General features: G+C 42.2%; 1 protein-coding gene across 3 annotated transcripts in view; it reads right to left on the bottom strand.

Annotated features, from left to right (window-relative positions):
• Positions 1 to 20,867, bottom strand: part of fam49a (family with sequence similarity 49 member A) — a 34,137-nt gene extending 13,270 nt beyond the window's left edge. Inside the window, exon 1 of one of the 3 annotated variants that reach the window (XM_037085661.1) lies at positions 20,710 to 20,867. The gene's annotated coding sequence lies outside the window, so the exon portion shown is untranslated. The remainder of the gene's footprint in view (positions 1 to 20,709) is intronic. The other 2 variants (XM_037085663.1, XM_037085662.1) reach the window with 2 other exon arrangements.
• Between the last annotated feature and the right edge of the window lie 2,112 nt (positions 20,868 to 22,979).

Genomic DNA, 22,979 nt, shown 5'->3' with positions numbered 1-22,979 from the left:
CATCACAAAACACACACTGAATTATTCAGCAGTGAAATCTACACCCCTGTCTGTTATATCCAAAATAAAGCTGATTAAGGCGCCGTCTGCTTCACGTTCACCGGAGGTATTAAATGTCCCGTGACAAGCGGCGGCTGCTGCTGATGGTCACAGGAAAAGCACTGTGCTGCAGTGTGGGGACAGAAAGTAAAGAAATAGACGTCGCGTTACTCGTCTGTTACTCAGCTGAAGAGGAAACAACCTTTTGGGGATATTCGGTCCACTTGCCTCAGTTTGTCAAACCATATTCCAGGAACCTCTCCAGGATATCTGATCCTCAACTGAAGTCTGAGCTTCACGTCAATAAACTAGTTCCACCCGTTTCTTTCCGCCGAGTGACACTGCAAAAATCAGACCATATGGAAATATACTAACACTACAGCCTGACTGAGAACATTTCATTCAATTCCCAGCTTGATTTCCGCAATTATCTTTTTAACTTGCCTTAATCAAACTTCCCTGGCACGTCTTCAGCTGGTTCAAAATGAAGCACCTCAGCTCTTAACGCAGACTGGTTGGAGAGCCAATGTTACACTCCTGTGTTAGCCTCTCTGCATTGATATGACAGTCAAGTTAAGAACTGATTCTGAGATTATTTGAGATACATTTCAGAGATCCTGACCAAGCAACTTCTGCTGCACTTTATCAATATCCACAACGTTGCTACTAAATGGTCTTTCTGCCACTCTGCCTACTGCTATACCACCTGCATGCTGTTGTTAAACCAACAGTCCAAAATCCAAACGACTCTTAACTTACTGACACATATGATGAAGAAAATCCAGGCTAAAAGGAATACACTTCCATCTAAAACATTGTCCTTTGTATGAACACACTGTCCTTCAGAAACAGAATGTGCACTCTAAGAAAAACTGCCATGAAGCCTCTTTTCTTGTTTGGGCAACAGTAACAGTATCGTGTGAAAGCCTGAAGACCGAGACAGTCCCATCTGTCACTGTAAATAGTCCTCATCCATCTGTGTTGACCCCCATCCCCTCTTCTGGAGAACCTGCATGGCAACAGAGCAAAGGAAAAAGCGGTGGGATGTTGTGTACGGATGGATGGATGGATGAGGGATGGATGGAGGGATGAGGGATGGATGGAGGGATGGAGGGATGGAGGCCCCACAGGGACTCTACACACTCTCCTTATAAAGGCATAGGAAGTGTGAAGTGAAAACTGTGGTCTGACACACGTGTGGACTTCACCTCAGCGTTTCACTCGGCCTACACACACACACACACAACCCCACACACACACACACACACACACACCTCATGTGTTCCTTCTGGACCTCTTAGACACCGACTGCCAAAACAGCATGTGGACGGCACAGACTGAGTGCTGATGAGAGCAGACACTTCACCATCACACCCACTTCACTCAGCATACAGCCAACTTCTCTTTCTCTGCACTGTCACTTCGTCATCCACGTACGCCATAATCTCTCCATCGCTTTATTACCACCTTGTCTTTCCCTCACCTCTCTGCTTCCTCCTTTAATGAAATAAACCGGGTTTTCTGATTGTCTGACAGCTGAACAGAAAGACAGGTGTCACCAGCCAGTCAATGCATTTACACGATGACACCGCATACTCAATTAGCCAGGAAGTTCACAGCCTACAGACATCTTTCCAGATCAAAAACAAAAAAAAAACAAAAAGCCATTAGCTAGTCAGATGCATCTTTCATCTAGCAGTCCCTCATTTAATCAGCTAGTTAACCCAATGACACATCCTTCTATAAAACCAGCCACACATTTAGCCCTGCAGAGGGAAGATGAGTCAGTTCTGCAGCCTTTCCGTCAATAAATCTATCAATCATCCCGGCAGGTGGTGGAGCCAGACAGTGAGGAGGGAGATGTGTGCAGACTCCTAAAAAATAAACATGTTTTTCAGGAAACATCTATCGAGAGCCGGTGTGGAATTTTCCAGTGACCCCACAAGAATAACACATATATTATTAATAATAATGATAATAATAATAATAATCCAGGCCCATTACGTCCCAATGTGGGTAATTAAACTGGTTTTGACCTTACAGTCTATTGTGCAGAGGAGCAATGCATTTGAGGATTAGAGCCAACGCTGCTACTTTTATTTTTTTTAAAAATCGGAAAATCAGATGCATCTCTGTCACTTTAATCTCTCAGCGGATGAGACCATGTTGAAATCAAACGCTTCTTTTGAAAGGAAGGAAGGTTTCATCACCTCACCTATATAATCTTTTTTACCGTAAGATACTACTCAGACCAACCAATTATCAAAACGAATTGATTAATCGTTGCAGCTGGAAGACACACACATACAACAAAATAAAATACAGTCTTGCCTGCGCGCCTGTGTCAAAAAGCTATCTGTTTCCATGGTGACAGCGGAGATGTCCGTTAAAACAGGGGAAGCACGCGATGACAGAGTGGAACCCCCCAGGACACACACACACACACACACACACACACACACACACACACACACACACACACACACACACACACACACACAGTTCCTCTATGGTTTACTGCTCAGAAAAAGGGAAGGTGTGTGATGATGAAAGCTCCTGTCACTTCTGGTTGAAAGTCTGGAGAAGAGGATGCCAAAACCTCCCCGGGTGGAGACGGGGGGAGAGTGACAGACTACAGGCGAGGGATGAAGATGACAGGAAAACGGCAGATGCCGTCCCGGGGGGGAAAACTGCAGAAAAAAAAACAAATGTATCCACGAGAAAAGGAGCGGGTGCATCCAAACAACATCTAAAAAAGCTAAAGAAAAGAGAGCATCATTATTGTGACAGCGCCTGCGTGTTGCTGGAGGGAATTAACTGCGAACTAAAAGGAAAGTAGAACAATAAAGTAGAGCAAAACTAAACGGCGCAGAAAAATACTTTAAATGTGTCTGACATGGAAAGACACACATTTCTTGACTGTGATGGCGGCCAGCCAAATGTTTTAGTCCAATAAGTCTGTAGGCAACGTTTACACAAGATGACAAAAGACTCTATGTCCCACACTTCACTTGGTTAAATGGACTGTAACAGTAAACATTCACGAGTCCGTTATCTGGCTCTCATATCAGCTGTGCTTTCAGAGTGTTTACATGCTTAGCCTTATCCTCACACCGCTGAGTACTCAGTAAATCAGTAAGCTACTAATCTAACGCAAACTTGTCCAACGCAGTTTAAAGTCTGATCATCTTTCTGATAAAGAGTAAAGTATGTAAATATGAGATATTAGGCATTCTTTATGCTGCAGTGTTGTACTGATCTGTCCTGCAGGCTTCCACGACTGCCAGGCATCTGTTGAAGCTCACACTTGATGTTAAACCTGTAATGACTCGCCCACGAGGTTTACAGTAGCCAAAGTTTCTGAAGAGTCATCAACATAATATCATGACTGATTACGATGAGGCCATTTACTGACAGAGTGAAAAACACATTGAAAGCTTCCTCAATCTGGATTTTACTGAATAGCTGCAATTATTGGTAGATTAATCGTTTATCAAAGTAGGTGGAAACTAACTTCCTGTTGCTCGACTAATCTTTTCACTCATTTTTTTTTAGCCAAGAATGTCAAACATTTGCTGCTTCCAGCCTCTTAAATGTGATTTATGTGATACTGCTTTTCTTTGTCTTTGGGTTTTGGACTGTTGCTCGATGTCAAGCAACTTAAGACGTCTCTGTGAGCAGTCACTGAAAATAGACTTAAACTCTAAATAAAATGGTTATTAAACACAGTTTATAATCTTACTACAGTCAGTCACTGTAGTTACATGGTGTGAATTTCTGCTTACAGTGACGGTAAAGTTATGAGCACAGAGAAAAACCTTGCCAGAGGGCAATTTGTCAAGGTCGACACAACTCTACCCAGAAAACTAGCTTCAAGAAAACAGAGTCAGAGCCGTCACACCAGACTGGAAACACAATTGTTCCTTGAAAAGGCAACCACACTGACCAACAATGGTTCTTGACTTTCACAGTGCATGTAGAGATGTATACTGCTGATGTGTAGTTTTTCTTGTTTTTGGTCAGTCAAAACATTTTCCTGTCCTGAGGGGGAAACATGCCGTGACCCACTTCGGATCAAGGCTCATTGTTTTCTTAATGCTACATTTAAGCTTCCTTATTCAAAATTAGCCATAATTCAAACATAGCCTGGGTTACAAATATGATAAACATCCTTTAGTACAGAGGGTCAGAGGGAAAACATGACCTTTTGGTGTAATATATATAATTCAGTAGGCAAATCATGTAAATCATTTTTACAAACCTCGGGGGATTAGTTTGTAAAGTGGAGAAAAAAACAGTTACTATTTTATAAGCATATACAGCTTGGTGAACATAATTTATTAATTATCCAAATGTTATTACCACTTACAGTATTCTGAGTTTACATAACGGCTAGGGATGCACAATAAATCCCAAAATAATCAAAATTGCAAGAACTGCAATTATTTTATAAAAAGTGTTTTTATAATATGTTGCAGTGCTGCAGAGATCATTCTCCAGATGACTGATTATACTAGTTTCTCAATGACTGACAATTGTGATTTAAAATGTAATCATCCATAATAATGATGAATTATACTGCGTCGCTATCGCAATATCTGTCCAAATAATAATAATAATAGTTGTTTTTGATGATATCGTGCAGCTCTTAAAATGTCATTTCACTCACTCAGGTCATCTGTGGTTTGATGTGAGGTTTCAACATCAGAAAATACTCATTTGTATGGTTCATGTGAGAAAGAAAGAAAGAAAAAAAAAAAAACACACTTTATGACCACTCCAAGTCAATTCACTGCTCCATTACACACTCCATGAAACATACAACAGGAGACCCCGGCACAAACACTGGATAGCGTGACAGCTGTTGATGTTCAGACATCCAGGATTAAACCTGTAAATCAATTATTTACATGACTGAGCATCATCTCCACCACTTGGAAACACACGTTTTTCAACACCGCTCCGGGTCACGCGAGCGGAGTTGGGTAAAGAGTAGGTTCAAGTCCCAGGTGAGACTCACTTCGGCTCCCATTTTCAGGCATCGAGTCTAATGTGAACCTGGGTGTGTGTGTGTGTGTGTGTGTGTGTGTGTGTGTGTGTGTGTCTTTGTTAGCAAGAGCCTGTCCTCCTACTGTATTGTGGAAAACAAAAGATGGAGAAAAGGGGAGGGCAGGGAGGTGGGGGGAGGGCAGGGGGAGACACATCTGGCTCTGGACGATGTGCCTCCTGCAGACACCCTCTGAGGGTTCAGACAGGGGTTAACCTTCAATGGAGGTTCAACGGGCTGGAAGACCACGACCCTCCCATGGGTGAATGAATGTGTGTCTGTGTGTTTGTGACAACTCTAGAGCATCTTTCTTCCATTCTGCATAGCAACAGCTGATGAATAGATGATGGATTTATAACAGCCCAGTGAGCTCTGGGTTTGGGGGATTTAAGGGAGGGGACGGGGCAAAGGGGAAACAGAGACATCACTGAGCATTAAGATTCATTCACTTGACAGCGTTCTGCCTACATTTTAACTCTGTAGTCGTTTTACAACATCAAACTTGGCAGTTCACAGCACTCTTTGCTTCTGCGTGCAACCCTCAAAAGTACAACAAAATGAAACGCAGGACGTAGATTTCACACTACAGCGAGTACAACCTTTTATTCATCAACTGACACTCGAGTGAACAGGAAATGCATCAGCCCACTGAGTCCCCGTGCAGGCCGAACAACACTGAAACATGTGGGAACTGTGTCAAGTTCCTTCTACTCTCATGCAGGTAGAGCTGCACAGCTTCACGTGAGTAACTGCACGTCACATTATTACTATTCTTGTAAACAACAGTACGCTTCCCTTACACAAAATACTTCTTTAGTGTTGGCTGTAGCTCAGAGAGTCAAGATGTGCATATAAAATGATGAAAGGTCTAAAGATTATGCACGTGTCCATTCAAATCCAATTAATCCTGATTAATATTTCCAAAACTATGTCTAGAAACAGAATACAGATTTTTTGCTAAACTTTCTGACATAATCTAGGATAAGAAGCGTTGTAACAGTCTTTTGTGACGCAGGAACTCTCAAAAACTATTTCAGACGTAACAGGAAATGCTTTTGCTTTTTTCTCCCGACTCCATTAGCTCCAAGCAGGCTGAACCTGAACTGCAGTTTCAGGAATTTGGTTCCAGTTTTTCTTCCTCTCGCTCAGGTGACTATTTATGAATCTTCTCCAACAACATATCCAAACGTGAGGCCTTTTTTTAAAAGGTCAAATGTAACAGACAGAAACAATTTCCTCGCCTGTATCTTGGCCGCACATATTTCAAACAGCCATGCTTGTAAAGATTGAAGCTGGAACACGATGAAACACAAAAAGACGGCCTTCTCAGTTTTGATTCTGAATAGCACATTCCCAGGGTCAGAGCCTACTGTGTTGTTCATGTTGAGGAACAAGGCACTGCCAATAAAAAACACATAAATCTTAAAAAGACCTGCGGTGTTGTTCAAACACAGTAAATCCCAGACGGAGGAAAATGACCATCAGCCAATTGCTTCTTTTTTGGCTGCGTCTGGGAGTTTATCTACCAGCCATGTTGGCACAGAATCACATGTGGAGTTCTTGTGATGACAATGAAGCTCAGTAAATAGCGAAAAACGACAAAAGTAATTATGGAGTGAACAAGACTCCATTTCCAGTTTACAAAAATAAAGTTGTTAAGACCATTTATGAAGCCTGGATTTCAGTTGACTGATTGGATTCTTGCTCCAAACTACTTAGGAAAGGGGGGGCGAAGCTCCGGTGGAGCAGCAAGCGGCCATCACAGCTGAATGTGCTCTTGTGAAAACCATCATTCAGTCACTGTAGTACTTTTCCAATTTCCCAGCATTGCCAGGAATAACTATGGCGGACCTCATCAACTCTTTACAAGTGTTAATCCTGGCCTTGCCTGCATAAACTGGCACCCAAACGTGACTGTTTGTCGGACCACTGCCTCTTCAATTTGGCTTCCATTGTATAAATCTTTGATTTGTTCTCTCATGGATAAGCCAGAACACACTACACTAGCTCTGATTATTATAAAGGCATAGTTTTTAGTCAGTTCTTGGTCAGGATAGCTCCGTCCCATCCCCTGGCATAAGCAAGCTCTTTTGTTCTTAACCACCAAAGTGTTAGTGAAGCTCTGGAACCAGTTTTCATGGCTGAGAGTGAGTTCTGAGTAGCTTCAAAAAGACAGAACCTGCTCCAGCACCCGAACAGCACCTTGGTCAAAAAGAGGAATGTGACAATCAAGCAAACATGCCTCTGAACCCTCAGCATTCTCATCCTCTCATTATTAAAAGGTGCACGCTGAATGGTTTCATACCAGCAATGTCAGTCGAGCCGTATTGAAAAAGATAATTAGCAGTTAATTGCCGAATAGGATCTAAATAGCAGGTACGCTGTGGCACAAGCAGAACATTATAGGAAAGTGTTCACTCCTTCCAAGGACATTTATCAGTGTGTCATTACAGGCTATTAGCTAAAACCTGCCACTCAAAAACAGCCCTGTTTGCCAGTGCACAACCATACTGAACAATGACCGTCTTACCGTTGAGCCGTTAATCTTGATATTTTTGGTTTTCACGTTGTTGCTCGACTGGATGTCTGACTGACATAATAATGGCAGCCTGGACATTTTAAACTTGTCTATAGCTAGCATGTTACAGTCCAAACGTGTCAATGCCTCATTTCGATGGTGCTCGTACACTTGAGTGTGCTCCGAGTCGACAGTGCCTGTGTCGCAGGTCTTACGTCTGTTAAATCAACCCATTTCCTCTGAGAAGGACTCTGTATAAACCAAAGGAAACCAAAATCAACACCAATGACCCAAAATAACTTCTGTTTGGGAATCTCTCGGAAAATGACTGGCAAGCACAAACCAATTGTTTAACTAGTGTGTCCCTCACTACCAAAGGCCTTCACAGAACCATGGCAGCATACATACTGCTTCTCCTTCTTAGTGGTGAGCATTTGCACACTAAAATACCTTGTTGTAATGAAGTTGGCATCAACTTTTGTACTGTTGACCTTTGGCCTGGTATAATCTGTGAACCTACACCCTCAGTGCCTGCTGAGAGTAGTTATTGTTTTACTCTAGAAGGTTTTGTATCCCAATCAGTCATGAAAGAGGCAGAACATTATGGCAAACTAAGAACTAAGTATAGTGGTTTGATAGTCAGTAATAAACTGTCATTAAAAAAATATATCATTAATGGTATGATGTTAAGTACATTTTGGCACCAGTCTAGCAGAGATTATGGGATCTTTTGGGCAAACTAGGTATGGCTCAATAAAACTTTTTCTTGTCTGATACCGATACCAATAAGATCGATATCAATCAGATACAGCCTTTCACCCTCTCTTAAAGTGAAGTTCTCCCAAAAATTCAACCTAGGCTTTTTTTGTGAATGTACAACTCTGTGTACACAAACAATGTTCTCAATGCTGGTGTTCATGTGTAGAGACCCTGGTGATACTACCAGCAAAGTTTCATGTTGTGTCCAGACTTATTACTGTTTGAAAAATGGCAATTTTGATGCTATCGCTAAAGTGACCGTAGCACTCCCATTGAAAATGAGTTTGACCCGAAAACAAAAATATGGTAAATCTTAAAAGTGTCTCTTTCTTCTCAATTATGCTTTTACACTAAGGTTCGACTCACATACATTCACAAAAAAGCCTAGGTTGCATTTTATCGAGAGCTTCACTTTAAAAAACAATGCTACAGATCAAATCAACGCAGTTTGACTCAATGTGCCCAAACGTGTTCGTGGAAAAACAGCATTGGTTGTTGCGATGCACTTCTTTTTGGGGGCATTCGTTGCCTGTAGAAAAAAAAATAAAAAATACTCCTTCCCCTGGTGCTTCTGCAAGTGTTTTATGAATTTCATGGTGTGCTCAAAACACTTGCACTGCATAAACTGCACTCAACCTCTTTTGCTTTTTTCTTTTCCGTAAGCTTTAAGTAACTCCACACAGCTGATATGATGAGAGTCTCACTCCAGCTAGTCATACGACACATATAGCACTCTTTACGGCAGGGATCACCAACCTTTTTGAAACTGAGAGCTACTTCATGGCTACCAAGTCATACGAAGGGCTACCAGTTTGATACACTCTTCTGAAATAACAAATTTGCTCAGTTTGCCTTTAGTTACATATGATTATTAATGATTAATGATACTCATCTATGTGAAGACACAGATCACGCTAATGATTTCTCACAATAATTATCAACAATGACTTAACAACCTGGGAGACAAATAATATCAATATTCAGTTTTCATTTTTAGAACAGGCCTGAGGGCTACTCATGTGGTCCTTGGGGGCTCCCTGGTGCCCGTGGGCACCACGTTGGTGACCCCTGCTTTACGGCATGTCACGTATAGTTTAAGCATTTATGGGAGAGGTTAGGCAAATAAAAAAAAGATCAGATTATATATTTTCCCCTCTCAAATATTCGATCACGTGATTTTGGCCAATATTGGACAAACACAGATACTGAATAATAGATCAGTGCATCACTAACTAAAACTCAGGATGTTGGCAGACATGAAACTACGAGGCACTTTGGAAAAAAAAAAGTGGTACAAAAAAGGAACATATGGTTAGTCTCTGCTCAAGGTAAGCCAATCAACAACAGGTCCTGAAAAAAAAACTAACCCAAGAAGAAAAAACATTCAGAATACACCAGCCTGCCACTTAAAAACCAAAACAACACAAATTGGCCTTGGCCTTGTGCATCCATTTTTAAAATCCCTCTGCTGTTTTGACTGGCCAGGAAAACAGGCCTTCAAATTGGGTTAGGGGAGCTGCGTCTCCCTCAGGCTCTCTTCGCTGGAGCAAATGTGACAGCAGGGTGTGTTGGGGGGGTTGAGCTCGGCTCGAGGGGAGGTTGGCTGAGTTTTGCCCTAATATGGACACAGGCCGGGGGGAGGTGGTGGTGGTGGCGCGGGGCTCTTCTGGCGAGAGGGTGGGCTGGGTGGAGAAGGGGAAACCTGCCCAGCACCACCACAATGGCAGCCTTGCTTCCCTCTACTGTATCACTGACACTCTTTATCCTTCCCTCTTACAGTCTACTTCACAGCGCAGCACAGGACTCGACCCACCAGGCTCTAACTGCTCTACGCACTCTGAAGAACTCTCGAGCGGTGAGCACTCGCACGTCAAGCACGGTTAATTTCTAAGCACTCGGGGAACCACACATCGCATATCACACACACACACACACACACACACACACACACACACACACACACACACACACACACACACTTGAGTCAGTGGCACAGCAGTGCGTTACCGAGTCCGGTCCTCAGCAGCTGGCTCTGTGTACCCTGTGGTTCAGTCAGCTGGGCCTGCTGCCTAATTTTACACTTGCACATTACAAACTCCCCACTATCCCTCCTCCACATCTGGCCTCTGGTGTAGAGAGAGGGAGAGGGACACTGATAATGGCAACACACACTACAACTCACAGTGGTCATCTTTTTCTGTTCACCAGAGCCCAGGAGGGGGGGTGGTACGCATGTAGTAAACAACTCAGGGAAAGAAAGTGGGATAGAGAGAGAAAGACTGTCTGCCAAGGCACATGAGAGCGCATAAGGAGAACAATGGAAGGAGGAAAAGAAATCAAGGCAAAAAGCAAGTAGGAAAGTTAAGGAGGGCGTTTTGGTATTTGGAGAGGAGGAGGAGGCTGTCTGGCTACTAGCAGCCATGGCCGAGTAGAGTGGGACTCCAGGCGTAGAAAATTCCTCCTACATCTCCGCTCAATGCCACTTCTGTTCTGCCAAGCCCTGCATGTCAACAGCACTGCAGATACAAAGGGAACCATGTCTGTGTGTGACTGACTCCAGTGTCAAACTAGTGTTGCCGACTTTGTATGTGAGAGCATCAAGCCATCTCCACCCCTGCATGCTACGTCTGTGCTGCGTGGAGGCATCCGAGCTGGGCTAACAGAAGATACTTCGACAGCGGCAGCCGGATAATCTTAATATACTCACAGCGTGTGCTGCTGCCACAGATCACCAGAGAATCAAATCTTGTTGATTGCAGAATAAAGAATAAAGACAGGAAGTCATTTGAATACATGCAACAATCAATTTATAAGCTTCCAACTACTAATTGCTATTTTCACAATTGATTAATCGGCTTCAGTAATTGAAAAAAAACAAAAACAAAAACACGCTCAGTATGTTATTTCAGGGCAACTGACTTTCTACCTCACTGTTTCAGTCTCTCCCAGAGGAAGTAAGGACAAGTAACCAAATGAAAGTCATCGTTGACACCTTGATGATGAAAATGGATGGATCTCTCTGGGTTTTAACATTGTTGGAAGAATTCGGCATCATGTAAGCACACAACTAACTGTTATTGAGCTTCTATATTTTTTATTTCATCCTCTATGACAGTAACCTTAGTATATTTGGTTTGGTTTGAACCAAGACGTTTGAGGACGTCAGCCTGGGATTCTGGAAACACTGCCCAACATTTTTCACCACGTTCTGACATTTTAAAAAGACCAAACCTCTAATCGATTAGTTGAGAAAATAATCAGCAGATTATGAAAATAGCAGCCCTCCATTTGATGAATGCATGTATGCAAAGTCACTGGCAATACTATGTGGATATAATTCTTGCACTAGGGGGAAGTAAAACAGAGCTGTGCAATATATTGATGTTATTGTGACTGTGATTTTGTGAATGGATCACATCTATGATTTAGGTTATTGTACTACTGCATGAAGTTTACATTCAGGCAGCCTCTTAACAGTAAATAAATGTTATCTGAACCATAGGAATAGTTTGGTATTTTGGGAAATAAGTATATTTGCTTTCTTGCTGAGAGTTAGATGAGAAGATCAGCCAAGAGACAGTTTGGCACAAAACCTCCTGTAAAACTGTAAACTGTCATTCTTACACCTCAGTTGATCAAAATCTGACAAGACAGCTAAAAGTACTTTTCCCTAAATGGTGACTTGTTCCTTCAACTCATTCAGTTCAATTATGTGTTTAATAGTGATATTTTCTCAGTTATATTTATGTGTTTTTATACAAGTGATTTAGATAAGAAATAACTTAATTTGGGGTTGATTATGTGCAATACCAATACTGTGGTGTTAGGGTGAACCACTTAGAATTATCATTTTACACACAGAGCCAGAGGCTACAACATACACAGACTATTGTTCTGAGTCATTGCTGCAAAAACAGGCTATGCCAACACAGGGAGTGGGGCACACGGGTGTTCCTTATGAAAACAAACCTATTTATGGCTTTCCGTGAGTGGCGGCTCTACAGTGACGGATCAGTGCTAATCACTCCAGAATGGCCTCGCAGACGATACTTGACCTTTACGGACCACGGCTTTGGTCTCCTGTTTGACAGAGGCCAAGATCAAGTGCACTCGATAGTTAGTCATGCAACATATCTAGGCCAAATGTTTTTTCCTCCTCCTTACTGTGCTTTTGCTTTGTGGTAGATCTGTCTGGTAAGTGAAAGAATAGCTCACCACACTCTCAGTTACAGATAGAGGAGTCTGTGAAAACCACATGCAGAACACACTGACTACTGAATCTGGCCAACGGTGTTTTGTTACATGTCAAACTTTGTCAAATTGAGACGTGACAAGTTTCAGGAACAACTGACTATTCTTACTTTTACACACACAGGCTGTACAATTAATTTATCATGCATGTATATTGTAGTTTTTAGGAATCTAGCATGTTTGCAACTGAATGAAAATCTTTATCTAACAGCACCATCTGGACATCCAAATGATTATGTAATCAAATTATCGGGACTAATAATGAACATAATCGTCACCATCCGATCTGAACATACAGTAATCAGGATCAGAGATTAAGCCATTACTTTGCAGCCCACACACACACACACACACACACACACACACACACAGTACCGACTGAACGGCTGTTAATACACCCTCCTCACTACGGCTTTTTCAGGGCCGATACCAGCTGTTAGAAACGAAAAAGCACATAACCGATATTTGGTACCAATATTCATTCATTTATTTCACTACCAGTGATGGAAAAAAACCTAAAGAAGCATTTTTACTTACAAATTCGGGTTACTTTATTTGGGTTACTTACTACTTTATACGTCCTCTCCAAGACATTTATTTGATAAATTTAGTTACTAGTTACTGTTTATAGGCTACAAGCTGTGACGTGTAACCAATCAGATAGTGTTCTTAAATCTGAACCAAAGTTGACCAACTTTTTCATCCGTTAATTTTATTGGCAATGTGAAATAAAGTTCACCAATAAACAGATAAATGCTGAATATCGGCCCAGATAATCGGTCAGCCAATTTGGTCTACCCCTATGCAGCATCCTCATGTTTTGGCATTTCGCAGACTGTTAGCTTGTAATGAACAATAAACAATAAACAATAAACAGCTGTAAATCTCTGGATCCCTGCACCTGCTGAGATCAGTGAGAGTGCTGCTGAATCGCAAAAAGCCAGTCGAGCAGAGGCCAAGATCCTCCTGCCAGCTGTGGAAATGCAGACGAGCAGGTGGTGCAGCAGCCAGCACGCAGTTAATCTCTGTCAAGATTAAATACTATAATGTTTGTACATTCAGTTAACGGTGCACTCTGTGATGCAAACTGTTACATATCGTCATCACCAACCCTTTTTACAACCCAACTAAATGTGCTTTCAATAATCACATATCTGGCAGAAGCATCGTGCCAACAAATAGGAAGTAACTTCCATGACATTTTACTTCATACGAACAAAGTGTGATTCACACAGTCGAGGTGTGAAAACGCCCTGTCATTTGTTGAATGGTAATTAACTCTCAAAATGAGTGATTAAGTACATGTAGCCAGACACAAACATGACCGGTGACAACAATGAGTCAATCTGAGGAAGTCTTTATCTTGTAGTTTCAAACCAACTTTGTACTGGAACCAGTTTCAAAAAGGCTTTCCAATTTTCCAGTGGCCTAGAAAGTAGGGTGCTTTGGGCATTTGTGCATAAATAAACTGCCAAAGCAAAGAAACCCTTCGTTCAAAGTAGTTTGCACAAAATCGATAGGACAGATGGCGCGCATTTTAAATGACCTTGGTGTACCACTTCTCAGGTTTCAGAAACAACAGGTTCCTGATCTGACTCGATGCAGCGGGAAACCTCAGAGGATTAAGTAAGACCAATATTTAAGTTATATGGAAGAAATAAAACAGGGAGGTATTCTCATTATAGCATAAAATATGTTTCAAAAAGACCTCCTTAAACATTGCCTCTGCATTAGCAAGAATAAACGTCTGAGGATTGGTTAACCAAAGAAAAGTTTCCTATCATAAAATAAAAGTAGTAAGACATCAGGAAAAAAAAAAAAAAACAAAGTAAACACCGATGCAGTTATATTGGAGCACTTGAGGGGTCATAAACACACTGAAGCTGACAGCTACGAGCACAGCCTCTGCACAATACTAGTCAGTGAGAGGATAGTGAAACTGCACAGCAAACACACTCACAGAGAGCTGTTGTCCCGCTGACAGGATGTGAGTATAAAAAGTGAAACGTGAGCGGGAAGTGTGCAGGGTCATAAAGCAGCGCAGTTCAACACACACTTGTTCTCACAGACAGACAGATAAATACATAGTCAGACGGGTAGTTTGGGGTAAAACAGGAACTCGGAGCAGACACTTTGATTCGCGTTGTGTTGCACTGTGACACATCTCATGGTCGAATGCACAGAGAAATTACTTATTTCCTGAGAGTAGTAAAAACAGGAGGCGATCAAGGACGGCCAACAATGAATAAAAAATGTTAGATAATTTTCACAGGAGCACATTATTCCTGTTGAACATTGAACGCTGTTGGCTTAAGTGTTAAAACACTTTAAGCTTTTAAGAGATAAGCTGTTCTACCGGCTGAGATTTATTAATCCTGCTTTGCCAAATACAGACTGAAAAAGCACCCTGTGTAACTGGGTACGCAGTTACAGCTAAAAACTGATAACTCTGGTTCACAGGCCTCGTTAGCAGCACTCACTTGACCTGCCACTGTAGGATAGAGATTCTGAAACTTGAAACAGTTTCAACACTCACTCTTCCACAGTATCGATACACAGGTACCAGCTGTGTTTTCTAACCCTAACCCTAACCCATGAGATGAAACACACATCGCAGCAGTGCCTGTATAGCTCCGCCTCCTCCCACTTAAGCCATTTTTCACATCACATCTGCCGGCCTGGCTCCACTCGGTTTGACTCGGCACGACAGGGATTTTGCATTTCCGGCCACAACTGCTTGAAGGTGCGTCTTAAACCAATAACGAGCCTGTCCCGATCCCCAAAGTACTATCGAAGAATCACCACTAACAAAATGTCTCCGCTAATCCAGTTCCAAACACGTTTCATTCACTGAAACTTCTTCACAATAAAAGCCCCCCCATTAAAGCTTTTATTATGAAGCAGCGTCACAGGAAATGTTGTGTTTTCAGCAGCAGCAGTAAGTAAACATGAACCAGCTGAAGGTGAACACAACGAAACAGTAAAACACAGCAGATGTTTGAAAGAACAAACAGGATGAGAGAAACTAAAGAGATTCAGTTAGAAGATACAAAAATACTGAGAGCTGAACACACTGACTTTTAAAAACCTCTTTCTCTCAGGTTTCCTGCGCAGACATGATTTCAGTATCGATTCGAGGGCTCAGTGGTGAGTCAGCTTGGTCCTACTCTGGAGCTGCTCGGCCCGACTCAGTAAAGTAAAACTGGTAGAACTAGAAAAGCAAATCAGCTCAGCTCGATCTGAACATACAGCATCATTCTAAGTGCCGTCCTCTCATCACTCATCGGTTTGTTCTGGGGTTATTAAAGATGGCAAGTGTCTCAACAGTCTCAACAGCAGGGATGCAGTTTGAAAATACTTCACATTTTTATAAAATAAACAAGGAACAGGAAGGGATGACAGCACACAGGCTACACAGCAGTGCTAATGAAAAGGTGCTGACACAACAAATTTAACAAAGCACCTGAGGGATCAACATGCCGACCTCTGTAAAGAATTTCAAGAAGCCGGTGACGGCTCCTATTTCAACAACAGTGAAGCATTAAACAGGATCTCCGAGTAAAACCGTTGTTGATAACTGTGTTGTCCTGTTGGCACAACAGCCATTTGTAATTCTCGAAGCTAAACTAATCCCACTCAGAGCTACGAGGCCCGAGGAATCTCAGGCATCTGAGTTTCAATTCATAGGAAAAGACTCTGATTACACTTAGACGATAGACAGACGGAAATTAACTTTAATAATTTAATTAACTGCCACAATAAACAAGCCTTGTGACCTTGAACATGATAAATATTAAAAATTTCATGCTATTGTTGTTATGTCGATTATTTCCTGGTTTGAAATTCCAGTCTTGTGACAAAACTACTGCAGAACATAACGATATCAGGACTGTAACCCTAACCCTAACTCAAGCTAAATGGAATTTGGCCATTTTTAATTTACAGCTATACTCGCTTTTTCTTACAGTGACTTGTCAAAATATTTTAAAGACCCTACTGACAGGTTTCTTAATTACGTCCTCATATAAGAGTTAAAATAATTAGTAAGTTCACAGATTTGTCAGCTGAAAAAATAATAATTAATGGCTGGAACAGTTGCTGGCCTTATTTGCAAACTGGTACATAACATTTGATTATTAAAATCTACCTTTTGTCTTAATATTACACTTTAATCCTCTCCTTGACTTTTTTACTGTCTCACACACACACACACACACTCACACACAGTCTGTTGGATGCGCATGTGAGGCTCTAGAGGCAGTGACAAGTCTGTCGTGCTTGCTATTCCAGCCCAGATGGCAGTATTGGCTGAATCAGCGGTGGCTGGTGGTCCATGGTAAACTGGATCATTAGTGGTGGACAACAGGAGGGGAGCTGGGAACTAAGAGCCAGGAGCTGAGGAGCTGAGGGACCTCTGGGCCAGTTCGCTCTGTCAGAAAGAAATAATGTTTTCCTAATGTAAAATGTAAATTCTCCTGAGAGGATGAACACACCTCGCTGCCATGAACTAGTAAATAAACGTCATCAACATGGTCAAGGCTTCAGATATTTACATTTCAGTCATTCCTGCTTCTGCTTAAAACTAATATTTCTATATCATATACTCTTGATGCAACGGCGACGTCCTTCAGCTGAATGAACACATGAAGAGAAACTGCAAATTTGGAGAAAACACATAACAAATGTGCGAATGTGCCAGAGACAGTGCTGCAGGCTAACCTCGCTTGGCATCGACAGTAAAGTAATGATACAAGAAGGCTTCACGCTGCTTGTTCAGCTAAAACCTACAAATCAGATATTAGACTTGGCACCGATGCAGCGTGCGTTGCTGGAAGGAAATCTGTTGGGATTTCTCATTTAGTGTCACCAAGCAACTTGTGATTCAGTGCTGGACGCCGACAAACAAAAACTGCTGCTGCAAGCAAGCATCTGGAGTTTGAGAACAGCTAATCTGCAAATATCGCATTACCTTTATCCGGCCGGGGGAGAGTTTAAAGCACACACTTCAGGAGCGGGATGCCTCTTTGTAAGATGACTATAATGGCTGTAGTCATCATATTTCACACATCAGAAGGCTGCATCAACATCGGCTTGCTAAGGTGGATACTCTACATCTTTGATCATGACAACACACACTCAATCTAAAAGTATGTGCTGCTGTGTAGTTTAGGTTTAGGTTCCACATCAACACATATTTTGATTACTGTGGTGAAACTTGATACCAGGCAGCCTAATCATGATACAAAAAACACCTCCCACACACATGTCTGTGTTTAATATTTATGGATTCTTTTGTATTCACGTGCATTTTCTTCAGGAGTTGTGGTAGTGTTCCTGTGGCAGCAGCCTAGCAGTGCTAAATGAAACATACACAACCTTTGCAACACAAAGACTCGCCCTTGTGCCTGCCTCAGGCAACCTGTAATGCAGCAGCAGGTTAAAAACCACAGTGTGAAAAACTGCCACTGTTGCAGGGTGTGAGATGCCATTTCCTGTTTTTCTGTCACAGATGCGAAAACTGAACGATGAGAGCACAAATCTTTAAAATGCAGTTTAACAGCTACTATTCTGCCAGAGCATTCATTTAATAGCTTCTGTGTCTCTCACACACACATACACTTCCAAAGTCTGACATGTCTTTTACTTTTTCATTTGCTCCACAAGCATCACAAGAAACCCAACAGGAGCCGGTCTGCAGGGACCGAGGGTCCATCACTGGGATGTTCAAATCTGATTTATCGACTGCTCACTAAAGAAACAATCTTTGCTTTTAAAGTTTGTAATGTTTAAAGCCCGACCAATGTATTGCTTTGGCCGATATTGGTCTGTCAAAGGTTGTTCCATATGTATCGATAGATCGAACAAATAACATTTATAATGCAAAATATGATACTTGGGAGACTTTATGATGATTAAATTATATCCTGCCTCCATTACATTTCTTTGTTAAACATGTTCGATAACCACAATAAAAGTCATGTGTATATCATGCCATCATTAAGATACACCTTTATTTTGAAATTCCCATGATACATCTGAAAGCAGATACTTCTATAGAGTCACACAGAACAACAACTGCTTTACATGTGGTTGCAAACCAAGTGCCACATCATATTGGATTCTTTTTATATATTGCTGCTTATAGCAATGACTTGGCATCTACATTTTGGGGCTATATAAAGCCCTGCACGCCCCAACTCGTCCACTTCTACTGTGTAAAAGTGAACAATGAGGCGCACAGTGAGACTAGATCATGCAAAGAACATGCAAAGCATTTCAACTTCTTCCAAGAGAGATTAGGTTCAACCACAACGGCCATGTTCCCGTGTGTTTCAGTCACAGAATTCAACCAGCATTCCATTAATACTGCAGTTACAGCCTGGCATACCGACTGAAACAAAACACACACACACAATCAAACACACACACACACACATACACATACACACACACTGTTGTTGAGGCGTGCAGCTGCTGCTGTATGTCCTCTCCAACAAAAGAGCGCCATTTCAGTGCATTGAGAGCCACGATGAAGCACATTCCTCTCACAACCACCAAAACGCAGTATCTCAAGCTGGTTTCAGGGGTGAATGTGTGTTACAAATTTTGTTGTCATGACATGTTTTAAGACCCCTTTTATTGCCTGGCTGACTGCGTCCCTCCCTGCGTTTCACACTTCAAGACTGATTTATTTGTCCTGAGTACATACGTCAACAGACACGAGTACATAAGACAAGTGCAAACAATACAGTGAGTGCCAAATACATTCCACCCCTCGCCCTCATCATACCTCTGCCTCATGGCCTCAGTTTAGGAGATTCACTGATATGGGAATGAGTGAGTTTTTTTCCTGGTATCTTCTCTTATATTAAACTGGGACCCGGTTATGTTGAATGGATGGAAGCAGCTCATACTGAGAGTGTAGGACACGTGAGGGGTCGACAGTAGTCGTCCTCATCTGTCTGACTACTATCTCCTCAAAGAGCTGCTTCACTGCAAGATTCCCAAATCAACCAGTCATTCCATATCTGATTATACACGACAAAACACCAACATTACTTCCCGGTCGACTCAAAACATTCTGAATCTTCGCAAAAAATGAATGCTTTGGACTTTTGGACCAGTTCTTGGAAAGACTTTAGTCGTGATCAACTTTTCTGAATTTGCAGGGTACCACCACCTCCACCTCATCACTGCAGTGACTCATAACAACAGACTGAATGAATGTGCTGCTGTTGTTGAGCTGTAATGTAAGCATGTACTCCAGTAACAACCCCATGGGGCAAAAACGAGAGACACTCATTGGCAACTCGCGTCAAGAGAAGAGAAAGAAACAGCTGCTGCTGCGGCTGTCTGGCATTTACAACATGCAACTGAACCGGGGCTGATGTGGATCTGTCGACCAGTTAGACAGGCTGAGAAATCCCCACATCAGAAGACTGGAGAGGAAACAAATCATATTCAGTTTCAAAACCACCTGCCAGTCTGAGAGCAGTCCACTGATGTCAGCCTCCCTGTGTAGGATGCAGTGATTGCGGTTTCAAAAAAAAAAAGTTGTTAAACTGTTATAACTTTGAAGCAAACCAGAGCTCCAGAGGATTTCATACCGCTCACTCACTCAAGCGAGTAAGAACTGGGGGGGAAATGCAATCTTTCAGGAAAGTGACGAGGAGAAACTCTATGAAACGTGGCTCGAGTTCGGCTGCTACTCTCGCAAGCTAAGTTTGCTGGGCTAGTCGGTCCGCCTGCTAGCCGGTACCGCTGTCAGGCAAACACCCAAAGAAATTACTCCACTAATATAAAAGACAGTCCGAGAGACTAAATAAGACACAAGCGCTTTACACATGAAGCACCTCGTCACTTTTACACCTCGTCCGTCGCCAACACGTAACTAACTCCAGCGCTCAAAAAGCGGCTAACGTTAGCTAGCAGGTTAGCGCTTCCTCCCCGGCATCTCTTCCCATGTGAACTCAACTGACAGACTCCGATTTGACGGGGACACACAATCTGGCACAACACCAGGCGGAGTGAAAATACAACTTTGGCGCCCACCGCACGCGCAGCAAAAAAGTTAGCTGAAAACATGAAAACTCACCTGTGTGTTTCTCGGGCCGGTACTTTTTTTTGTTTTTTCTTGGTTCGAGTTGTTCAGAACCGAAGAAGTCTTGTTGCTACTCGACAGTACTTTCACCGACCCTGGCAGCTCCGCCTGTCCCCAGCAGCAACCGACAACAACACACACCCCTCCTTCTGCCACCGGACAAACTGAAGAAGTACAAGAAGAAGAAGAGGAAAAAAGCGTATGTCAAGCCCCGCCCACTCGCGTCTGTAATTGGTCAATATTAGGGACAGTGCGAAATGGGCCAATTAAATCCTCTATTGTTGTTTTGTGTGTGCAGGCACATTATTTCCTCATGATGAGAGCTGCTGCATCGATCCAGAGCTCTGATTAGATGATTAATACAGACTTGTTTTTATGTCAAGTCATCCTTCTTTACATCCTTTAATACTTTTAATGCTCCAAGATGACTTATTTGTTTATAGTTCTTACCTTCACCTTCCTTTTTTGATTTTTTTTGCATTTTTACAATTTGTATTCTGCCTTCCTGTTTTAAACTTAGCTTAAACTATTTGCTTTGATTGTCAAAGTACTTCGTAAACACTGTTTTAAAGGTGCCATGTCAATAAAGTTTATTATCATTATTATTATTACTATTATTATTATTATTAGTAGTAGTAGTAGTAGTAGTAGTAGTAGTAGTATTGTACCTTTGATGTGGCTTGAGGTACACTAAAGTTGCTCTGAACATTTCTCCTCCATTTTTGTTTTACTATGATGACTCATTTCATTCTGATATTTTCTTTTTTACTGCTAATTATCTTGTGTGTTCTCTCCCAGGTCACCACAGTGGAGAAGAGGTTGTGTGGCTCGGGCACCACTTGGTAATGCTCAGTCGTCCTCCTGGATCCACACACTTTACATTTATTATCTCATTTATATCAGATATATATTTCAGTATTTTAGAGAGAAAATGTTTAATCAGTTATTCAAGGACATCAACAGGACATTAGTTGCAGCCAAAAATAAGTTTTCACTACTTTTAACAACTTTCAGAGCTTATCATAACCTGTTCACTTGAGCTGTTTGTGTTAACCAAACAAAACTGCTTTTCTCTTTGGCCTCATAACATTCAGAACCAGGTCAGGGGTTCGTAAACCGAACTGGAACTCACATCATAGTAAACTTCCTGCTTGTAACGGCTGGCCATGGCCCGGCACCAAGATTGATGGAGGAAGTCAAAGGCATGTTTGAACATCAGTGGCTCTGGAGAACGAGGGACTCGCATATTTGTCCCTGAGGGGCTTCATCGCATCGCAACGCAACAGAAACACACACAGAGCCTTTAAAAATGTCAAGGCCCTACAGTCAAAACAGCGCAGGGCCACATGTAGCTCCCTGATGCTATTCCTGTGTGCGTGTGTGTTGCCACACCAGGTTGCCACGACGCACTCTGAAGCCCTGAGTGTGTGTGTGTGTGTGTGTGTGTGTGTGTGTGAGTGAGTGTGTGTGTGGGAAAGACTTGGTGCTCATTGTTGTCAGCAGTGTGGTTGAAGGTATGTACAGGGTAAACACACCTCCATAGGACTATAAGGGCCAGTTAGGTTAGATGATAGGGGGGGTCAGGACACGCCCACGTCCTCCACCACCACAACCGCTGGTTGTCATGGAGATAAGTTTCCTTAGCTGCAACTTCACACACACACACACACACACACACACACGAATAAACACTCAGCATGTGTGTTTATTGCTCTGTACAGCTCCTGCACTACATGTTAACGTATCCACTGATGTGACACTGCTGTGTCATGTGAGTTGTGCAACTTTAACACATTTCTGGTGCCGGGATTGTTCAGTGACACTGAGCATGGATCACTACTGACATTCTCAACGAAGGAACCACAACCACAGAAAATACATACTTTACTTAAATACAGTGATTAAAAAAGCTGAATGAAATAAACTTCTTTGATGAAGCAAACATTTTCACTATCCAGTCTCTCCAGCAAGGTCAGATAACTGGTGGAAAAAGAATCCTAAATGCATGTACTTTACTGAAGCTGTTTATCTGTGACTGTTAATTATGCTGTTGTTGCTTTGGAAAGTCTGTGCTGAAGGATCTGACCACTGATCTGCCTGAACTATTCCTCTGGGAAGTATTAGTTTGTCACACAGTAGGTCCAAACAGATAGTATCGCATGTGTAAAGCTGTCCGAAAGCGACACCTGGTGGTAAATGTTTGTACTGCTGCAAACAGATCACAAGATCATTACAGACTGGAATTCACTCCTGCACCAGATCTG

This window comes from Acanthopagrus latus, chromosome 22 (assembly GCF_904848185.1).
Source record: "Acanthopagrus latus isolate v.2019 chromosome 22, fAcaLat1.1, whole genome shotgun sequence".
NCBI classification, from domain to species: domain Eukaryota; kingdom Metazoa; phylum Chordata; class Actinopteri; order Spariformes; family Sparidae; genus Acanthopagrus; species Acanthopagrus latus.
This window is presented reverse-complemented; position numbering and strand designations above follow the sequence as displayed.